The sequence below is a fragment of the Scyliorhinus torazame genome, chromosome 1 (assembly GCF_047496885.1).
Source record: "Scyliorhinus torazame isolate Kashiwa2021f chromosome 1, sScyTor2.1, whole genome shotgun sequence".
Lineage (NCBI taxonomy): Eukaryota > Metazoa > Chordata > Chondrichthyes > Carcharhiniformes > Scyliorhinidae > Scyliorhinus > Scyliorhinus torazame.
In genome coordinates this window covers 411,348,822-411,367,139 of record NC_092707.1, presented here as the reverse complement: position 1 = coordinate 411,367,139, position 18,318 = coordinate 411,348,822, and positions in this window count along the sequence as shown.

Genomic DNA, 18,318 nt, shown 5'->3' with positions numbered 1-18,318 from the left:
ACCCGAGACCTTTTAACCCGACCATTACCCCCTCACCTTCCCTTTCTGTGGTCCACCTTGAACTTGAACACAAGGAAGTGCGTGACAATGAGCTACCTGTGAACCACTGACCCGAGAATACAGGAAGAAAGAATAGAATTGTACATTTGCAAAAGGACTTTGTTTGGAATGTTTTGCCCAGCTCTCTCAGCTCTGACTCTCACCCCTCTGTATGGCGGTGGGTAAGTAACCTGGGGCTGCTTGCCCATCGTTATGTTTTTGAGTTGATTTTCTGGATATTGGGGGTGATGTGTATTTTTGGTCAGATTTTCCTGTTTAAGAGTTGGGATAGTTTGGGGTTCTCATGGTTCAATGGGAAAATACAGTGTCAGAGACAACACTGAGCCTCCAGCTCAGTGATCCCACTCTGAAACACAAGCGGGCGGCAATCCACAGATACAATTGTCTCAGTCTTCATGTTCAAAACATCACATTGTCCCGGTTCAGTGACGAGGAACAGTTGTTGAAAAGAGTTATTGGAAGACTGATGCCACCTGTGGGATCACTCCCCACAGTGAGGTCAACACCATCAGGGTGAGGGACAGCACGGTATCACAGTGGGTTAGCACTGTTGCCTGACGGCGCCAAGGACCCGGGTTCGATCCCGACTCTGGGTCACTGTCCGTGTGGAGTTTGTACATTCTCCCTGTGTTTGTGTGGGTTTTAAAAGTTTATTTGAAAAAAACTCCCTGGAATCAGTCTGGTAAACCTTTACTGCTCACCCTCGAGAGCAAGAACATCCTTCCTCAGAAAAGGAGGCCAAAACTACACAACATTGAATAAATGTTTCATTAAAGTTTTCCAATGAACGTTTTACATAACAAAAATAGGAATACAGATAGTAATAAACAATAACAAGAAACACATCCCAAAGTTCACAGTGAAACTACTCACACAACAGCATTAAAAAAAACAGAACAAGGTGGGTTTTGTCTCCAGGCCCAACTCACATTGTATCAACAGTACCCCCACCTGAACCCCCCGCCCCTCCCTCCCAGGATGCTGCTGCTGCTGACACTTACGGCTCCCCTCGAAAGTCAAGGAAAGGTTGCCACCGCCGGGAGAACCCCATCAAGGACCCTCTCGAGGTGAACTTTATTCGCTCCAGACTGAGGAACCCCGCCATATCGCTAACCCAGATCTCCACACCCGGGGGATTCGAGTCCCTCCACATTAGCAAGATCCGTCACCGGGCTACCAGGGAGGCAAAGGCCAGTACCTCGTCCTCTTTCGCTTCCTGCACTCCCGGATCCTCCGACACCCCAAATATAGCTACTGTTGGACTCGCCTTCACCCGAGTGTTCAAAATCCTGGGCATCACCCTCGCAAACCCCTGCCAGAGTTCTTTAAGTGCCGGGCATGCCCAAAACATATGTGCATGGTTCGCCGGACTCCCTGCTCATCTCGAGCAACTGTCCTCCACCCCAAAAAACTTAATCATTTTTCCCGCCGTTATATGCGCCCGATGCACCACCTTAAACTGGATTAATCCGAGCCTGGTACATGATGAGGAGGAGTTCACCATGCTCAGCGCGCCGGCCCACAGACCCTCATCCAGCTCCTCACCCAGCTCCTCCTCCCACTTGCCCTTCAAATCCTCCTCTGAGGCTTCCTCCACCTCCTGCAGCTCCTGATATATGTCCGACACCTTCCCCTCCCCTACCCAGATGCCAGACACCGCCCTGTCCTGGATCCTACGAAGGGGTAGCAGCGGAAATGTCCCCACCTGTTTTCTAAGAAAGTCTTGAACCTGTAGGTACCTGAACGCATTCCCCGGGGGCAGGCCGAACTTCTCCTCCAGCACCTGCATGCTAGGGAAAGTCCCGTCTATAAACAGGTCTCCCATCCTCCTAATACCTGCCCTATACCAGCCTTGGTATCCCCCATCCAACCCACCCAGAGCAAATCTGTGGTTATTCCATATCGGGGTCCACACCGAGGCCCCCTCCTCTCCCCTGAGTCTCCTCCACTGCTCCCAGATCCTTATTGCTGCTGTCACCGCCGGACTAGTGGTGTATCGCGCCGGCGAGAACGGCAGCGGAGCCGTAACAAGTGCCCCTAGACTGGTGCCTCTACACGACACCACCTCCAACCGCCCCCACGCCGCCCTCTCCTCCATCATCCATTTCCTGATCATGGCCACATTGGCCGCCCAGTAATAACTGCAGAGGTTCGGCAGAGCCAGTCCACCCAACCCCCGCCCCCCCCCACTCCGCCCCGGCTACGCTCCAAGAATACCCTTGTGACTCGCGGGGTTTTATTCACCCACACAAATCCCGTCACAATCCTATTTATCCGCTTAAAGAAGGACTTGGGGATGAAAATGGGGAAGCACTGAAATACGAAGAGGAACCTGGGGAGAACGGTCATCTTCACAGTCTGCACCCATCTCGCCAAGGAAAGTGGGAGCATATCCCACCTTTTAAACTCTCCCTCCATCTGCTCCACTAGCATGGTTAAGTTGAGACTGTGCAGGGCATCCCAGTTCCTGGCCACTTGTATCCCCAATGACCGAAAACTCCTCTCCACTAACCTGAGCGGGAGCTCCCTCAGTCTCTCCTCCTGGCCCCTACCATGGACCACGAACAGCTCACTCTTCACCACGTTCAACTTACACCCCGAGAACCTCCCGAAGTCCCCAGGATCCGCATGACATCCCCCATCCCCTCTAACGGGTCCGAAATATACAACAGCAGGTCATCCACGTAGAGGGAGACCCGGTGCTCCTCCCCTCCAGGCACCAGCACCCTCTAAACCCCCAAAGTCCTGAGCGCGATGGCCAATGGCTCAATTGCCGGGACAAACAGCAATGGGGACAGGAGACCCCTGTCTCGACACCCGGTGCAGACTGAAATATTCCGACCTTAGCCGGTTTGTGGACACACTCGCTGCAGGGGCCTGATACAGCAGCTTGACACACCCTATAAATCCCTCCCCAAATCCAAACCTGCCTAGCGCCTCCCACAGATACTCCCACTCCACCCTGTCAAAGGCCTTGTCCGCGTCCATCGCAGCCACCACCTCCACCCCCCCCCCCCCCTCCCCACACCCCCCACCCCCCAAGCCATCATGATAATATTCAGGAACCTCCTCACATTCGCGTTCAGCTGCCTGCCCTTAACAAACCCCGTCTGGTCCTCCCCAATCACTCCCGGGACACAATCCTCTATTCTGGTGGCCAGAATTTTTGCCAACAGCTTGGCATCCACGTTCAGGAGCGATCTCGGCCTGTAGGACCCACACTGAAGCGGATCCTTCTGCTTCTTCAGGATAAGCAAGATCAATGCCTGCGACATTGTCGGAGGGAGGATCCCTTTCTCCTTTGCCTCATTGAAGGTTCTCACCAAGAGCGGGCTCAACAGCTCCGAGAACTTCTTATAAAATTCTACGGGGAAGCTGTCCGGGCCCGGGGCCTTGCCCGTCTGCCTGCCTGCCGGCCCCCTGACTACCTCCTCCTACCCAATCTGGGCCCCCAGTCCCTGCACTCGCTCTGCTTCCACCCTTTTGAACCTCAACCGGTCCATGAACCGCCTCATCCCTTCCCCCTCCCCGGGGGGGGGGGGGGCGTTCCAACTTGTATAACCTTCCATAGAACTCCCTGAAGACTTCATTGACCCTCTCTGGGCTCAGCACCATGTTGCCTTCCCTATCCCGCACTCCTCCAATCTCTCTGGCCGCCTCCCTCCTGCGCAGCTGGTGCGCCAGCATCCTACTCGCCTTCTCCCCATACTCATAAACTGCCCCTTTCGCTTTCCTCAGCTCCGTCTCCGCCTTCCCCGTGGACAGCAAGTCAAACTCCGCCTGTAATTTCCGGCGCTCGTTCAACAGCCCCCCTCTGGGGCCTCCGCGTACCTCCTATCTACCCTGAGTATCTCTCCCACCAGTCTCTCCCTCTCCGCCCTCTCCTTCTTCTCTCTGTGGGACCTAAAGGAGATTAACTCTCCCCTACTGACCGCCTTCAGAGCCTCCCAAACCACTGCCACCGTCACCTCTCCTGTGTCATTCGTTCCCACATAATTCTCAATACTCCTCCTTATCCGCACGCACACCTCTTCGTCCGCCAGCAGCCCCACACCCAGTCGCCAGAGAAGGCGCTGACCGCGTTCCACCCCAGTCTCAGGGCCACCCAGTGCGGGGCATGGTCCGAGACCGCAATGGCCGATCTTTCTACCCCCTCCACCCTCGGGATTAACTCAACACAAAGAAGTCTATTCGTGAATAGACTTTATGGACATGGGAGAAAAAGGAAAACTGCTTCATCCTTGGCCGTGTAAACCTCCAGGGGTCCACTCCCCCCAGCTGGTCCATGAACTCCCACAAGGCCCTGGCCGCCGCCGGCCTCTTTCCAGTTCTGGATTTGGAACAATCCAAGCCCAGATCCAAGACCGTATTAAAGTCCCCTCCCATAATCAGTTGACTTATCTCCAAGTCCGGGATCCTACCCAGTACGCGTGTCATAAAGTCCGCATTGACCCAGTTCGGTGCATATATATTCACTAACACCACCCGAGCCCCCTGCAGCTTGCCACTCACCAATATATACCTGCCCCCCTTGTCCGCCACGATACTCCCCGTCTCAACCGCCACTCATTTACTGACCAAAATAGCCACTCCACTGGTCTTTGAGTCTAACCCCGAGTGAAACACCTGTCCAACCCATCCTTTCTTTAGCCTCGTCTGGTCCGCGAGCTTTAAGTGCGTCTCTTGCAACATGGCCACGTCTACCTTCAACCCCTTCAAATACGAGAACACGCGGGACCGCATGACTGGCCCATTCAGGCCCCTCACGTTCCATGTGATCAGCCTACCCTGGGGGGGTAACCATCCCCCCATCCCGCCGACTAGCCATCTCCCTTTTTCGGCCAACCGCGTGCCCCGGCCTCCCTCCTCCAGCTCTCCCCCCGGCCGACTCTCCATCCATACCCCTCACCTGGCTCCCCTTCAGTCAGCAAAGCAGCACCCCTCCCCCTTCCCCCCCCAAACCCCGCTTCCCCCCCCCCCAAACTCCCCCCCCCCCGACCAAGCATCCGCTTAGCTCTTGTTTCCCCCCCATTTTGCTTCCGTGAGTCAGTTCACCCATGCTGACCCCGGCCGCTCCCGCCTCTTTCTATCCACCCTTAACTTGTTGCCCCCTTCGGGCCACCCTATCCCCCCCCTCCCCCACAGGGTAGAGGGGCAAGCGCCATCTGGGACCTCCCCGTGCCCCGGACAGCCCGTCCCGGGCGATTCCCACCCCCTAGCACCGAACACCTGTAAAACAAAACACCTGGAAAACAAGCAAAACAAACAACAAACCCCAACCAAACTAGGGCAGACGTGCCCATAAACTTATGCTTTACCCGCAGTCCTCCCCTCGGTCCCACCCCACCCGCACATTTCACCCCCATACAACAGTCCCTTAGTTCAGGTCCGGCTTCTCCTGCCTGATGAACGACCACGTCTCGTCTGGGGTATCAAAATAGTGTTGCCTGTCCTGGTATGTTACCCACAGTCTCGCCGGGTGCAGGAGCCCAAACCTCACCCCTTTAGCGTGAAGGACCGCCTTTGCCCGGTTAAACCCTGCACGCCTCCTCGCCAGCTCATCTCCCAGGTCCTGGGAAATTCGGATCTCGCCACTCTCCCACTTCCTGCTCCGCTCTTTCTTCGCCCACCGCAGGACTCGCTCCCGGTCTGCCAAGCGCTGAAACCGTATAAACATCGCCCTCGGTGGCTCGTTTACCCTCGGCTTTCCAGCGAGAACCCTGTGCGCCCCATCCAGCTCCAAGGGCCGTGGGAAGGCCCCCGCGCCCATCAGCGTCCCCAATATTGTGGCCACGTACGTGCTCGCGTCCTCCCCCTCCGCTCCTTCAGGAAGGCCCAGGATCCGCAGATTTTGGCACCGAGATCTGCACTCAAGGCCATCCAGCCTCTCCTGCCATCTCTTATGGAGCGCCTCGTGCGCCTCCACTTTCACCGCCAGGCCCAGGATCTCGTCCTCGTTCTCCGCCACCTTCCTCCTCACCTCCTTGATCTCCTTTTCCTGCGCCTTCTGGGTCACCACAATTCTCTCCATGGAGGCCAGCATTTCCCTTTTCAGCTCCATGAAGCAGTTTTTCAGGAGCTCCTGCTGTTGTCTGGCCCACTGGGCCCACACCTCCCGATATTCTCCGGCCACTATTTTGTCCTCCCGGACATTCTCGACCTTCTTCCCCGGGTTCGCGCATCTGCCGGCTCCGCTCCTGGTCCTCTCCATGCACCAGCGGGGGGGGGGCTCTCCCACATCTGTTCCCATGCCGGTCCCTCCTGTTAATTGCCGCCGCCGCTCCTTTTAGTGGCCCAAAACACCGATCCCGGCGGGAGCTGCCGTTCGCGTGACCTAGCAGGTCATGGCCGCTACTGGAAGTCTACACACAATATTTAGGTGTGGCCGCACCAAGGCCCTGTATAATTGCAAAAACCCATTCCTGCTCCTGTACTCGAAACCTCTCGCAATGAAGGTCAACATGCCATTCGCCTCCTTTACCACCTGCTGTACCTGCATGCTTACCTTCAGCGAATGGAGCACAAGGACACCCAGGTCCCGCTGCACACTCCCCTCTCCCAATTTACAACCATTCAGGTAGTAATCTGCCTTCCTGTTTTTGCTTCCTCACACTTATCCAAATTCTACTGCATCTGCCATTGATTTGCCCACTCGCCCAACCTGTCCGGATCATGCTGTAGGATCGCTGCATCCTCATCACAGTTCACCCTCCCACCCAACTTGGTGTCACCTACAAACATTGAGATGTTACATTTTGTTCCCTCATCCAAATCATCAATATCTCTTGTGAATAGCTGGGGTCGCAGTATCGATCCGTGTGGTACCCCACTAGTTACTGCCTGCCAATTTGAAAAGGACCCAATAATCCGTGCTCTTTGTTTCTGCTCTCCCAACCAGTTTTCTATCCACCTCAATACACTTCCCCCAATTCCATGCACTTTAATATTGCACGATAATTTCTGATGCGGGACTTTGTCAAATGTCTTCTGAAAGTCCAAATATATCACATCGACAGGCCCCTTGTCAACTCTACTACATACATTTTCAAAGAATTCCATTTGATTTGTCAAGCATGATTTCCCCTTCATAAATCCATGCTGACTCTGACTGATCCTGCCACAGCTTTCTAAATGTCCCGCTACAAAGTCCTTGATAATGGATTTGAGAATTTTCCCCACTGCCAATGTTAGGCTTACTGGTCTATAATTCCCTGCTTTCTCTCTGTCTCCCTTTTTGAATATTGGAGTGACATTAGCCACCCTCCAATCAGCAGGGACTGCTCCAGCGTCTATAGAATCCTGGAAGGTGACCACCAATGCATCCACTATTTCCAGAGCCACTTCCTTCAGTATTCTGGGATGTAGATTATCAGACCCTGGGAATTTATCCGCCTTCAGTTCCATCAATTTCCCCAACACCATTTCTCTCCTAATATTGATCTCCCTCAGTTCTTCCCTCTCACTCAGCCTTTCAATCTCCAACATTTCTGGTATCTAATTTGTCCTCTTTTGTGAAGACAGAACCAAAGTATGTATTCCATTGCTCAGCCATTTCTTTGTCACCAATTTTACATTCCCCCATTTCTGTCTGTAGGGGGCCGACATTTGTCTTTACCAATCTCTTTCTCTTCATGTATTATAGAAACTGTTATAGTCTGTCTTTATGTTCCCTGCAAGCTTACTTTCGGACTGTATTTTCCCCTTGTTAATCAATCACTTGATCCTTTTTTGTTGAATTCTTTACTGCTCCCAATCCTCAGACTTATTATTTTTCTTGGCCAATCTGTGTGCTTCTTCCTTGGATCGGATACTATCCCTAATTTCCTTTGTAAGACAGAGATTGGTCCTCTTACCCAAGCGAGACAAGCGAGGCCAGCAGCGCGGGTTCAATTCCTGTACCAGTGACAAATCCCAAATTTCTTTACCCGTCAGTCTGGCCTCAATAAAAGTCGAGATGGATTTGCAGGTACAGCATTAGTTATTTTATTTAGCTTGCAAGCATGTTTCATTTCACAGAAGCATAGGACACATCTAGTCTCCTACATCCCGGAAAGCGAATGAACAAAGAGACAAAGGGATCTCTGGAAATCAATTCAAATGGTATCAAGTTTCACATACACGATTCCCATAGGTCAGCCTATACCCCTCCTGGCCTAGTCAGACATTCTGATTGGCTCACTTCCAATCCCTTCCTCTGGCCCCTATTACCCAGCATCCTTTTCTCCTCCTATGGTGGACACACCTCTTCTTGCTTTGCCATGCGGTCTGAAATCCTTTGTCTGTTAACTCACCAGAATGAGACTGGCCTATCTCTACATTACAGTAACTAATATCTCTAAAGTAACTATTTTATATCACATTCGAACTATCCAATCCATAGCTACGGTCCCTCATCTAAAAAGATCTGTCACTGCATTTCCAATTCCTGGCGTGGCCCCCCTTCATCTGCTGCACCCTCATAGATTTTGACAGCTAAGATTTCAGGGGCGTTGATCTGTTCCAGTGTACCCCGCATTCTACCCATCACACATTTAAGGATGGCTGGGCCCACAAAGATGCAGCCGATAGCCACCACTAAATACATGACCATATTTATCAACCAGCCCTTTCAACCTCCAAATCCCCAGTTACCCCAAGTGCCAGGATCCTGCATTCCGTCCAGGTGATCCCGTATGTGATCCATTAATTTAGTGATGTTAGCGGTCAAGTCCTGAACTCCCATGATACACTTGCCCTGCACTATGGCGCATACCCCACCCTCACGGGCCAGAAGATAGTCAAGAGCATACCGGTTCTGCATTGCAAACAACCGTAGCTGAGACAATTCCTTGGTTATTGCCCGAGGGCTCCCAAGGTTTCATTTCCCAAGATGGTAAGGCCACAAATAAAATAATTCCTATTGCTGACAGCCAAGGAACCCCCCACACCTCCCAGTGTCAAGACGCTCAGAATCCCCCACCCAGCTGAGTGGCCCCGGTTGGGTGCGAGAACCTGAGGTTTTTTCCAGTTCTCGCAAAATTCAGCCGAGACTGCCCGGCGTGCTAACTGATTATGCAGCTTCCACGCCGCAGGGCAGGGGACTGTGGTAGGGACTAGAGTCCCTATAGCAATTTGGCGGGGAAATGGGGGTGACAAAACATTGGTCGCTGTGCCATTAAATAAAAAGTAGTATCCTTGTTCCGTGTGCAGGCTAGCATCACAATCAGTATATCGGTTGTGTAAGGATCCCCCAGTAGCCCAGTTTATCCAGCTTCGAAACGCCCATTTGGGCCGCCTAGCAATGCGGAAAGCCCTAGTCCCAACAGTGATATGAGAGACATTCGCCCAGCCACAAAGGAGCTGGAGGCCGGCGTTCAATGGAACGCAAGTGGTGTTGTAACAAACGCATTGGCCAGACGCCTGGGTGATATGGCACCTCCTGTCCGTACAGGTGGGGAACAGACATGTTATATTCGTTTCCACCTCTTCCAGCAAACAGCCGTATCCTTCACTGCTGAAACAATTCTCGTACGACCGGGAATCCCTATTGGGAGTGAAGTGGCTAGGTATATACGCCCTCCACCGTTGCAACCTATCATACTGTGAATGGGAATTATCCCGAGGAAGGGGAAGGCAAATAGCCGGTGGTGCTGAACCCGGATCGTAAGGAAGAGTGACTTGCTCGGGCAGTGGCTCGGAATGCTGACAATGAACCACTGTTTGGGGAGTGCCCCAAAGCGGTGAAACAGAAAATAACCTAGACACTGCTGCGGGGTTCGGATAGCAGACAACCCGTCCGTGGCCATACAAGCGATGGTAAATCTGGTAGAAGAGATTCATACTACCCAGGTTTTCCTCAGTTTGGCCTTTAACTAACTTAAGTGTATCTCCCGGTAACCTACGTTCTAGCTGTACTTCCCTTCTCACACGCCCCGTCCTCTCTCTAGTCCCTCTCTCTTTCTCATAGCCTCTTCCTACGCTCGCCTGACGGCCTGATGTTACCTTTATTGCACCAATCTTAACACATCCAAAATCAAATGTACATGTTTTCCAAAAACAAGGCAATGTTTCTATAAAATATTCCCTTCCCATCGCCGGGACCGGTGCAATTGCTTCATGAGTCCTGCATTCTCCTTAGCTTTGACGACCTTCCATGAGTCGATACCATGTCCTCGTATATGGGGGCAGCGAAGAACGTCACCTTTGCATAGGTGATGTATCCTTGTAGGTTGGTTGGGGTTACAAATATAGATAATATTCCCCTTTTCCATGTCCGTCGCCAATAACACTCCAAGCGAAGTGAGGCCAAATGTCACACAGACGGTGCGTAGCCACCCCATCATGCTCCACACCTGGAAAATAGCACGGGGAATGATTTTCCGCATCAAGACTTTAACCACAGTAGCAGCTTTATTATCGATAGTCGGATACGTCTTGACCTATCTGCTGAACACATCCACAATGACCAAAACATATTTATAACATTGACACCTTTCCAACTCAATGTAATCCATTTGGAGCGTCTCAAAGGGACCACTGGGCAACGGGGTTTGCCCCATCCCACAAGGGATACCTTTTCCGGTGTTATATTGCTGACAAATCAAACACCGATTACTGATACTCTGGGCCAACCCCTGCATTTTAGCACATTCAATGACCCATTAAGCCAGTACATCAGACATACAAGTCTGATGTGCTGGCGTGGTCCATAAAGAGGAAACAGAATCATATGTACAACCTAACCGTTTCCACATTTGTTTATCACTCTCAGGAGCGTCCTCCTGTAACCTTATGACGTCTTGGATGGTTGGCATTGACTTGTCAGAAGCAGACATATTTATAGTAGATCATTTAGTCTGACTTAACATTTTAGGCACCATCACTTGCTGAATTTGCACGGCTGTCCGCGCTGCACAATCTGCTTGTTCATTACCAACGTCAACTGGGGTCTTACAATTTGTGTGGGCAGCGCATTTAATAACGGAAATCTGTGCGGGCATAAGAAGGGCCTGCAGTAAGTCATTAACTAAACCCCGGTGGGATATTTGACCACACATAATCATGTCAGGTTGTTCTGACGAAATGTCACTCAAATCGCCCCTTATTGTGGTAGTTTCCTGAATCAAGGCTAAACAGTCGTGGCCAGGTGTGTCTTCATGGACAGGGGGACCACTAAGAAAACAGGCTGGATTGATAGTGGTACAGCGGTTAAATGTCGGACGTGGATTGTTCAAAAGGTATACCTCATACCTATTCTGACGAGCTGCGGTAAGATGCTGAGTCTGCAGTTGCCTCAGGAGTGTGATGACCGAGTGGGAGCTATACACCGTAATATCCTGTTGGAGGGTGAGAGCATGTAACGGCTATGCGGTGGCATTGATTGAACGTAAATCCTGTACTAATCGGTACTGGTCTGGTTTGGCTGGTTTAGGCACAGCAAGTATGAGGGTGTTACATTCTGATTGGCAAGGGACCAAAATACCCTGTTGCAACAGCTCTTGAATTAATTTGTCTATAGACGGAGCAGCTTGGGATTTCAGGGGGTATTGCCGAATGGAAGGTAGCTTTACATGATCCTTAATCGTTACCTTTATAGGTGTAACATTTGTCTTTCCCACTTGTGATGGGTATTTCGCCCAGACCTGTGGATTGACATATTCCAAAACATCATGTCCCCAGTGATGCTGCAGTCGAGTGTTAATTGTTTCAGGGACCTCAAAATATGTTATGGCAGTGCCGTCTGGCATGACTTCAAGTGCGTACTCTGTTGGATCTGAATGATCCACTGCCCTCCTTACCATTTGCCCCAGATCCCTGGCATGGTACTGGTCGTGGACCTGACGTGTAATATGAGGGCTTACCGAAGCTGACTGTGGCCATAAATGTGGTGGTATTGTAACAAAATTGGCTGTACCTTCTTTTCCCGTGACTGTGGCTGTAACCTTGACTGGCCATTCGGTCCCAATTAATGGCCGGTATTTGTCCTCCAACTCCCTGTTTTGTCCAGTTCTGTCATAGGCCAGGGTAACGTGATGCAGTGAATGTTCAATGTCTAACGTCCACCACTGGGTGGTGATAGAAATATAGCACTGTTGTCGCATCCTCCATGATTTAACCGTTACCCCCTGGTCTCCGCACTCTAGCTGTAGCTGGAAGATACACAGTAAATCTCGGGCCAACAAGTTACAGTCCAATCCAGTAGTCACTACAAACTGATGATCTGCAGACTTATTCTCGTAAGTGACTGTCACAGGTTCAGAAATAGGATACTCACACACCTGTCCTTGGAACCCCGACAATTGCTGCGTGTGGTCGGATAGTGGTAGTCGAAGTTCTGATTGCACAGAAGACATGGCTGCTCCAGTGTCGATTACAAATGCGTGATGTTGATCTCCTATCTGCAGAGAGATAATAGGTTCCCTGTCCGATTGGAGAGTCCTTATGACTAAATTAGCTAGTCAATCCTATGTTGGGAAAGGGTTTGCCTGGGAGAAGTCAGTGTATCTCGTCTGTCTTCCCCTTGGTGGGTACCCCCTCCTTTGGGTCGGATAATCTCTTTCTACTGCCTGTCTTTTAAAGGGGCATTCCTGTTGCCAGTGATCTGCACGGCCGCAATTAAAACATGCATTGCTCCCTCTATATCTGCCCCGTCCTCTTCTCCCAGTAGACCAATGGCCCCTCAGAGGGTCGGCGGTTGTAAAGCTGTTGCTGCATGCGGTGGGCCATAAAAAGGAGCTGAGGGTCCCTTTGGGTGGGTTTGGTTTCCTCCCTAATCGGCAACTGTCTCCAAATCTCACCAGGGGGCACTCTAGCTATTTCCTCTGGTTCTTCCAAGACTTCGACGTCCCTCCCTGTCACTAGAGGGAGTTCTTTCTCTTCAAAATCATCTGTTGCAGCTCCCTTTGTTCTCGAACCTTGCAGTTTCCCGTTGGTTTGGAGGGATTTAGGTGGTATGCTTAATTGTTTTTGGTTTGGATCAAGCCCTTCTCTCGCTGTCCAAGATCTGGTCCTAGAGCTAACTGGGCTTGCGGAACAGAGCTCCTCTTTCTCTACTGATCGTGAAGATGGTAAATCAGGACCCACACTATCACCCAAAAGGGCTTGAGTTACTAGCATAATTGGAATCTGGGGAGCAGTGACTGGATATCAATTATTATACTCTGGTGGTTCTGGAATTAGTGCAGACAATGCTACAGGTGCAGTCGGAACTTTTAGTGACTTTTCTAAATTATTGAATTTATCATTTTCTGTCAATTCAAGGCCAGCCATTGAACTACGTAGCTCATCTTTTGTTTGACCCTCGCCTTTCCTGTCTCTACTTGCGTGTTTTTGGTTTTTTTTCTTGGCAAAACGATTGAAAAGGTTCGAACAGTGTTTTTTTTTTTTAAACATAAAAATGTTTGAAAATTCAAATTGAATTACTGCAACTTGCAAGCTTAGCTCTGATCTCAACTCAGAACTAAATCTACGATTTGCTTAACACAAACTTGTATAACATTTACAACTTAATTAATTCTTTATCTTAACAATTTTTCTTTTAACAAGTTTTTCTTACATTCACAAAAATGTTGGCAAAGTCAACTATCATCTCCAGATTTACACTTTTTAAAATGGTGTCAGTGATCTTCTTTAAGTTTCTATTAATTCACAAATAAAATGAGATAAACATTATTTCAAGTAAGTAAAACTTAAGATTCTGGCAATTTCAATCAATTGCTTTCGAAAATAATAACTTTTATCAAAGAGGTGGAGAAACCCACTGGTTTCCTTTAATTAATTCAAAACGTAACTTTGCTGGAGTTCACTGACTCAAAGGAAAGGTATCCGATTACACGACAGGCTGCTGCTGTTATCTCAAGGCCTGAGTGAGAAGCACAGTCTGTCGTCTTTAACTTTGGCTGCTGCTGTTAACCCTTTGAGAGACTTCTGCTTCAACCAATATGCAGCATTCCCCACAATCTCAACTAGTCCTCAGAACTGCGCCCTTCGCCACCACAGTCCAAGGGTACAATTTTAGCTTAATCAACTATATATTTAAAACACTCACACATGGAATTGAATCATCTTCAGATTTAAAAACAGTTATACTGGACTGAACCTTCACTACTGAAGTCCCATCAACCCTTAAACACATATACTCGACCGAACCTCCACTACTGAAGTCTCATCAGCCCTTAAACACATATACTGGACTGAACCTCCACTACTGAAGTCCCATCAGCCATAAAAACACTTATACTTGGAATTGAATCATCATTTTAGATGTCCCATCAACCCAAAAACATAACCCAAGCCGAATCAACAATATGAAATCCCATCAATTAAATTTCTAATCCCCAGACTGACCTTTGATTTCGTCGAGACGATCTTTCCGTACCAACCGCGAGTGACCAGACTAATCAGACGATAAGAAGAGGGGAAAAAGCAATGCGCGGTGATTTTCCAGCTATACATTGTGGGCCCCTTCTTCCCACTCTCCCTGTTCATAATCAGTCTAATTCTGATTTCGCAGTTGGTCAGAACCGTCTTGAGAAATCCCGGGTTTTCGGCACCAATTGATGAATCCTAAATTTCTTTACCCGTCAGTCTGGCCTCAATAAAAGTCGAGATGGATTTGCAGGTACAGCATTAGTTATTTTATTTAGCTTGCAAGATTGTTCCATTTCACAGAAGCATAGGACACATCTAGTCTCCTACATCCCGGAAAGCGAATGAACAAAGAGACAAAGGGATCTCTGCAAATCAATTCAAATGGTATCAAGTTTCACATACACGATTCCCATAGGTCAGCCTATACCCCTCCTGGCCTAGTCAGACATTCTGATTGGCTCACTTCCAATCCCTTCCTCTGGCCCCTATTACCCAGCATCCTTTTCTCCTCCTATGGTGGACACACCTCTTCCTGCTTTGCCATGCGGTCTGAAATCCTTTGTCTGTGAACTCACCAGAATGAGACTGGCCTATCTCTACATTACAGTAACTAATATCTCTAAAGTAACTATTTTATATCACATTCGTCACCAGCTGAGGTTATACATTCAGGCCTCGCCTTCTCAACCTTGCCCCTCGCCTGAGGTGTGGTGATCCTCAGGTTAAATGGGCTGACAATTGGCAAATAACATTTGCGCTACACAAGTGCCAGGCAATGACCGTCTCCTACAAGAGAGGATCTAACCATCGGTCCTGGACATTCAATGGCATTACTATCGCTGAATCCCCCACAGTCAACATCCTGGGGGTTACCATTCATCAGAATCTGAACTGGACTAGCCATATTGATATTGTGGTTACCAGGACAGGTCAATGGCTAGGAATCCTATGGTGAGTAACTCACCTCCTGACCCCCAAAGCCTGTCCACAACCTACAAGGCATAAGTTAGGAGTGTAATGGAATACTCTCCACTTGCCTGGATGAGTGCAGCTCCAACAGCACTCAGGACAAAGCAGCCCGCTTGATTGCTCCTCCTTCCACAGATATTCAAACCCTCCACCACTGACAAACAGTGGCAGCCGTGTGTACCATCAACAAAATGCACTGCAGTAACTCACCAAGGTTCCTTAGACAACACCTTCCAAACCCACAAGCACTACCATCTAGAAGGACAAGTGCTGAAGTACCTGGGAACACCACCAGCTGGAGGTTCCCCTCCAAGTCACTCACCACCCCGACTGGGAAATATATCGCCGTTCCTTCACTGGCACTGGGGCAACATCCTGGAATTCCCTCCCTAGCAGCACAGTGGGTGCACCTACACGCCAGGGACTGCAGCGATTCAAGATGGCAACTCACCCCCACCTTCTGAAGGGTAACTAGGGATGGGCAATAAATGCCGGCCTAACCAGCGATGCCCCGTAAATGAATATAAAAACATTTAAATCCCCAACCCCAAAGTTGTGAGTGAAGTGCAGCTCGCCAGGTGAGGCCCTCCCTCTGGTGTCCAGTGTTGAATGGGACCGGTTGAATTATCTGTCGGTGGAGCACCGTGAACATGATTTCAGAGAGCTGGGTGTTTGATCAGCATATCTGAGACGCAAAGGGGTAAACGTGGTGCCAAACATCCACCCGGCATCGACCCCGGCACCCGGCACCGACCCCGGCACCCGGCATCGACCCCGGCACCCGGCATCGACCCCGGCACCCGGCATCGACCCCGGCACCCGGCACCGACCCCGGCACCCGGCATCGACCCCGGCACCCGGCATCGACCCCGGCACCCGGCATTGACCCCGGCACCCGGCATCGACCCCGGCACCCGGCATCGACCCCGGCACCCGGCATCGACCCCGGCACCCGGCATCGACCCCGGCACCCGGCATCGACCCCGGCACCACAAAATCCCCTTCCTAACATTCAGGAGCCAAAATTGGGAGAGGGAATTGACAGACTAGTCAAACAGCAGCCTGACACGGTGATACTGACAGACCCCAGACACTGTCACCATCCTTCAATATGACCTGTCTCACCGACAGGTCACACCCAGCAGAGGTGGTGGTGCCGTGGTATACAGTCGGGATTTAGGTGTCCGGGAATCCTCAGTGTTTGTCCCAGAGGAACTGTATGAACGTTCTCTGGATTTCTGTGACAGAGTCAGTGGGAGGGCCCAATGTGACCAGCCGGTACCACAACATGGAGGCAATCAGCTGGTTTATGACCAGAACTCGGCCCCTGTAAGACAGCACTCGGAGCAGTCCTGTCCACTCTCTCAGGTGAGCGGTGGCCTTGGCCTCCAGCTCCTGCCAGTTAGCCGGCCAGGATTCCTCAGCCGGACAAAGATGGACGCCCAAGTAGAGGAGGCTGGTCCTGCTCCAGGTGAAAGGCCTGATCTCCTCTGGGAGGGATGTCCATCCGCCACGGACTGACCCGGAGTCGCGAGCACTCGGCCCAGTGGATCCAGGGAGGAGACGCAGCTTCCGCTGCAGGTCAGCAGGGTTCATGAACATGAGGACATGTCATCAGCGGAGGCCAGAAGGACCACTCCAATGCCCAGCTGGCACAGAACCAATCCCGACCACCTCCTCCGCAGGAGGCGCTGAACATGGGTTCAACAACAGGAAGACTCCTTCAATCACCACCAGAGACAATGATTGGGTTCAACAATCATTGACAAATTACTTGCTGCTTATTTTCTCCTGACTCCGAGTTTCCGGAAGTGCTGTGTGCTTTGAGACAAAGTCTCGTAGCAGGTAGCCTTATCCATGCTGGTTGTTCAGGGAGCATTTTCCATATCTCCTGTGGTATCCAGAGTTATGCGTGTGCTGTCTGTGGTTCCTGGAGGAGGCCCTCACAGAGATGTACTCCTCTGGAATCAGATCCACATTCCAGTTCTGTAAAAAGGTCATTTAGATCCAAAACGTGTTTCCCTCTCCAAATACACTGCCAGACTTGCTGAAGTTATCCAGCATCCTTCACATCCTTTCTAAAGTGTGGTGCCCAGAGCTAGACGCAAACCTCCATTGAGACTGGACCCGTCATTTATAAAGGTTCACTAGACCATCCTTGCTTTTAGTCGACATCACAATATACATGAACGATCTGGAAGAAGGAACTGAAGGCACTGTTGCCAAGTCTGCAGATGATACAAAGATATGTCGAGGGACAGGTCGTATTGAGGAAGCAGGGGGGCTGCTGGTGGACTTGGACAGGCTGGGAGAGTGGGCAAAGAAGTGGCAGCTGGAAAACAATCTGGAAAAGAGGTTATGCATTTTGGTAGGAAGAATGGAGGCATAGACTATTTCGAAATAGGGAAATGCTTCGGAAATCAGAGGCACAAAGGGACTTGGGAGTCCTTGTTCACGATTCTCTTAAGGTCAATGTGCATCTTCAGTTGGCAGTTAAGAAGGCAAATGAAATGTTAGCATTCATGTCAAGAGGCCTAGAATACAAGCCCAGGGGTGTTCTTCTGAGGCTATCTCAGGCTCTGGTCAGACCCCATTTGGAGTATTGTGAGCAGTTTTGGGCCCCGTATCTAAGGAAGGATGTGCTGGCCTTGGAAAGGGACCAGCTGAGGTTCACAAGAATGTTCCCTGGAATGAAGAGCTTGTCATATGAAGAATGGTTGAGGACTCTCGGACTACACTCAGAGTTTAGAAGGATGAGGGAGGATCTCATTGAAACGTCAAAGATACTGCGGGGCCTGGATAGAGTGGACTTGGAGAGGATGGTTCCACTCGAGGAGTTTCCACGTGGAGTGGAGTTCAAAAATAGCGACAGCGATTGCTTATTCAGTCAAAGAGAGATAATGGCTTCCCAGCCAGGGATTTTCCTGCCCGGCTTGGGCA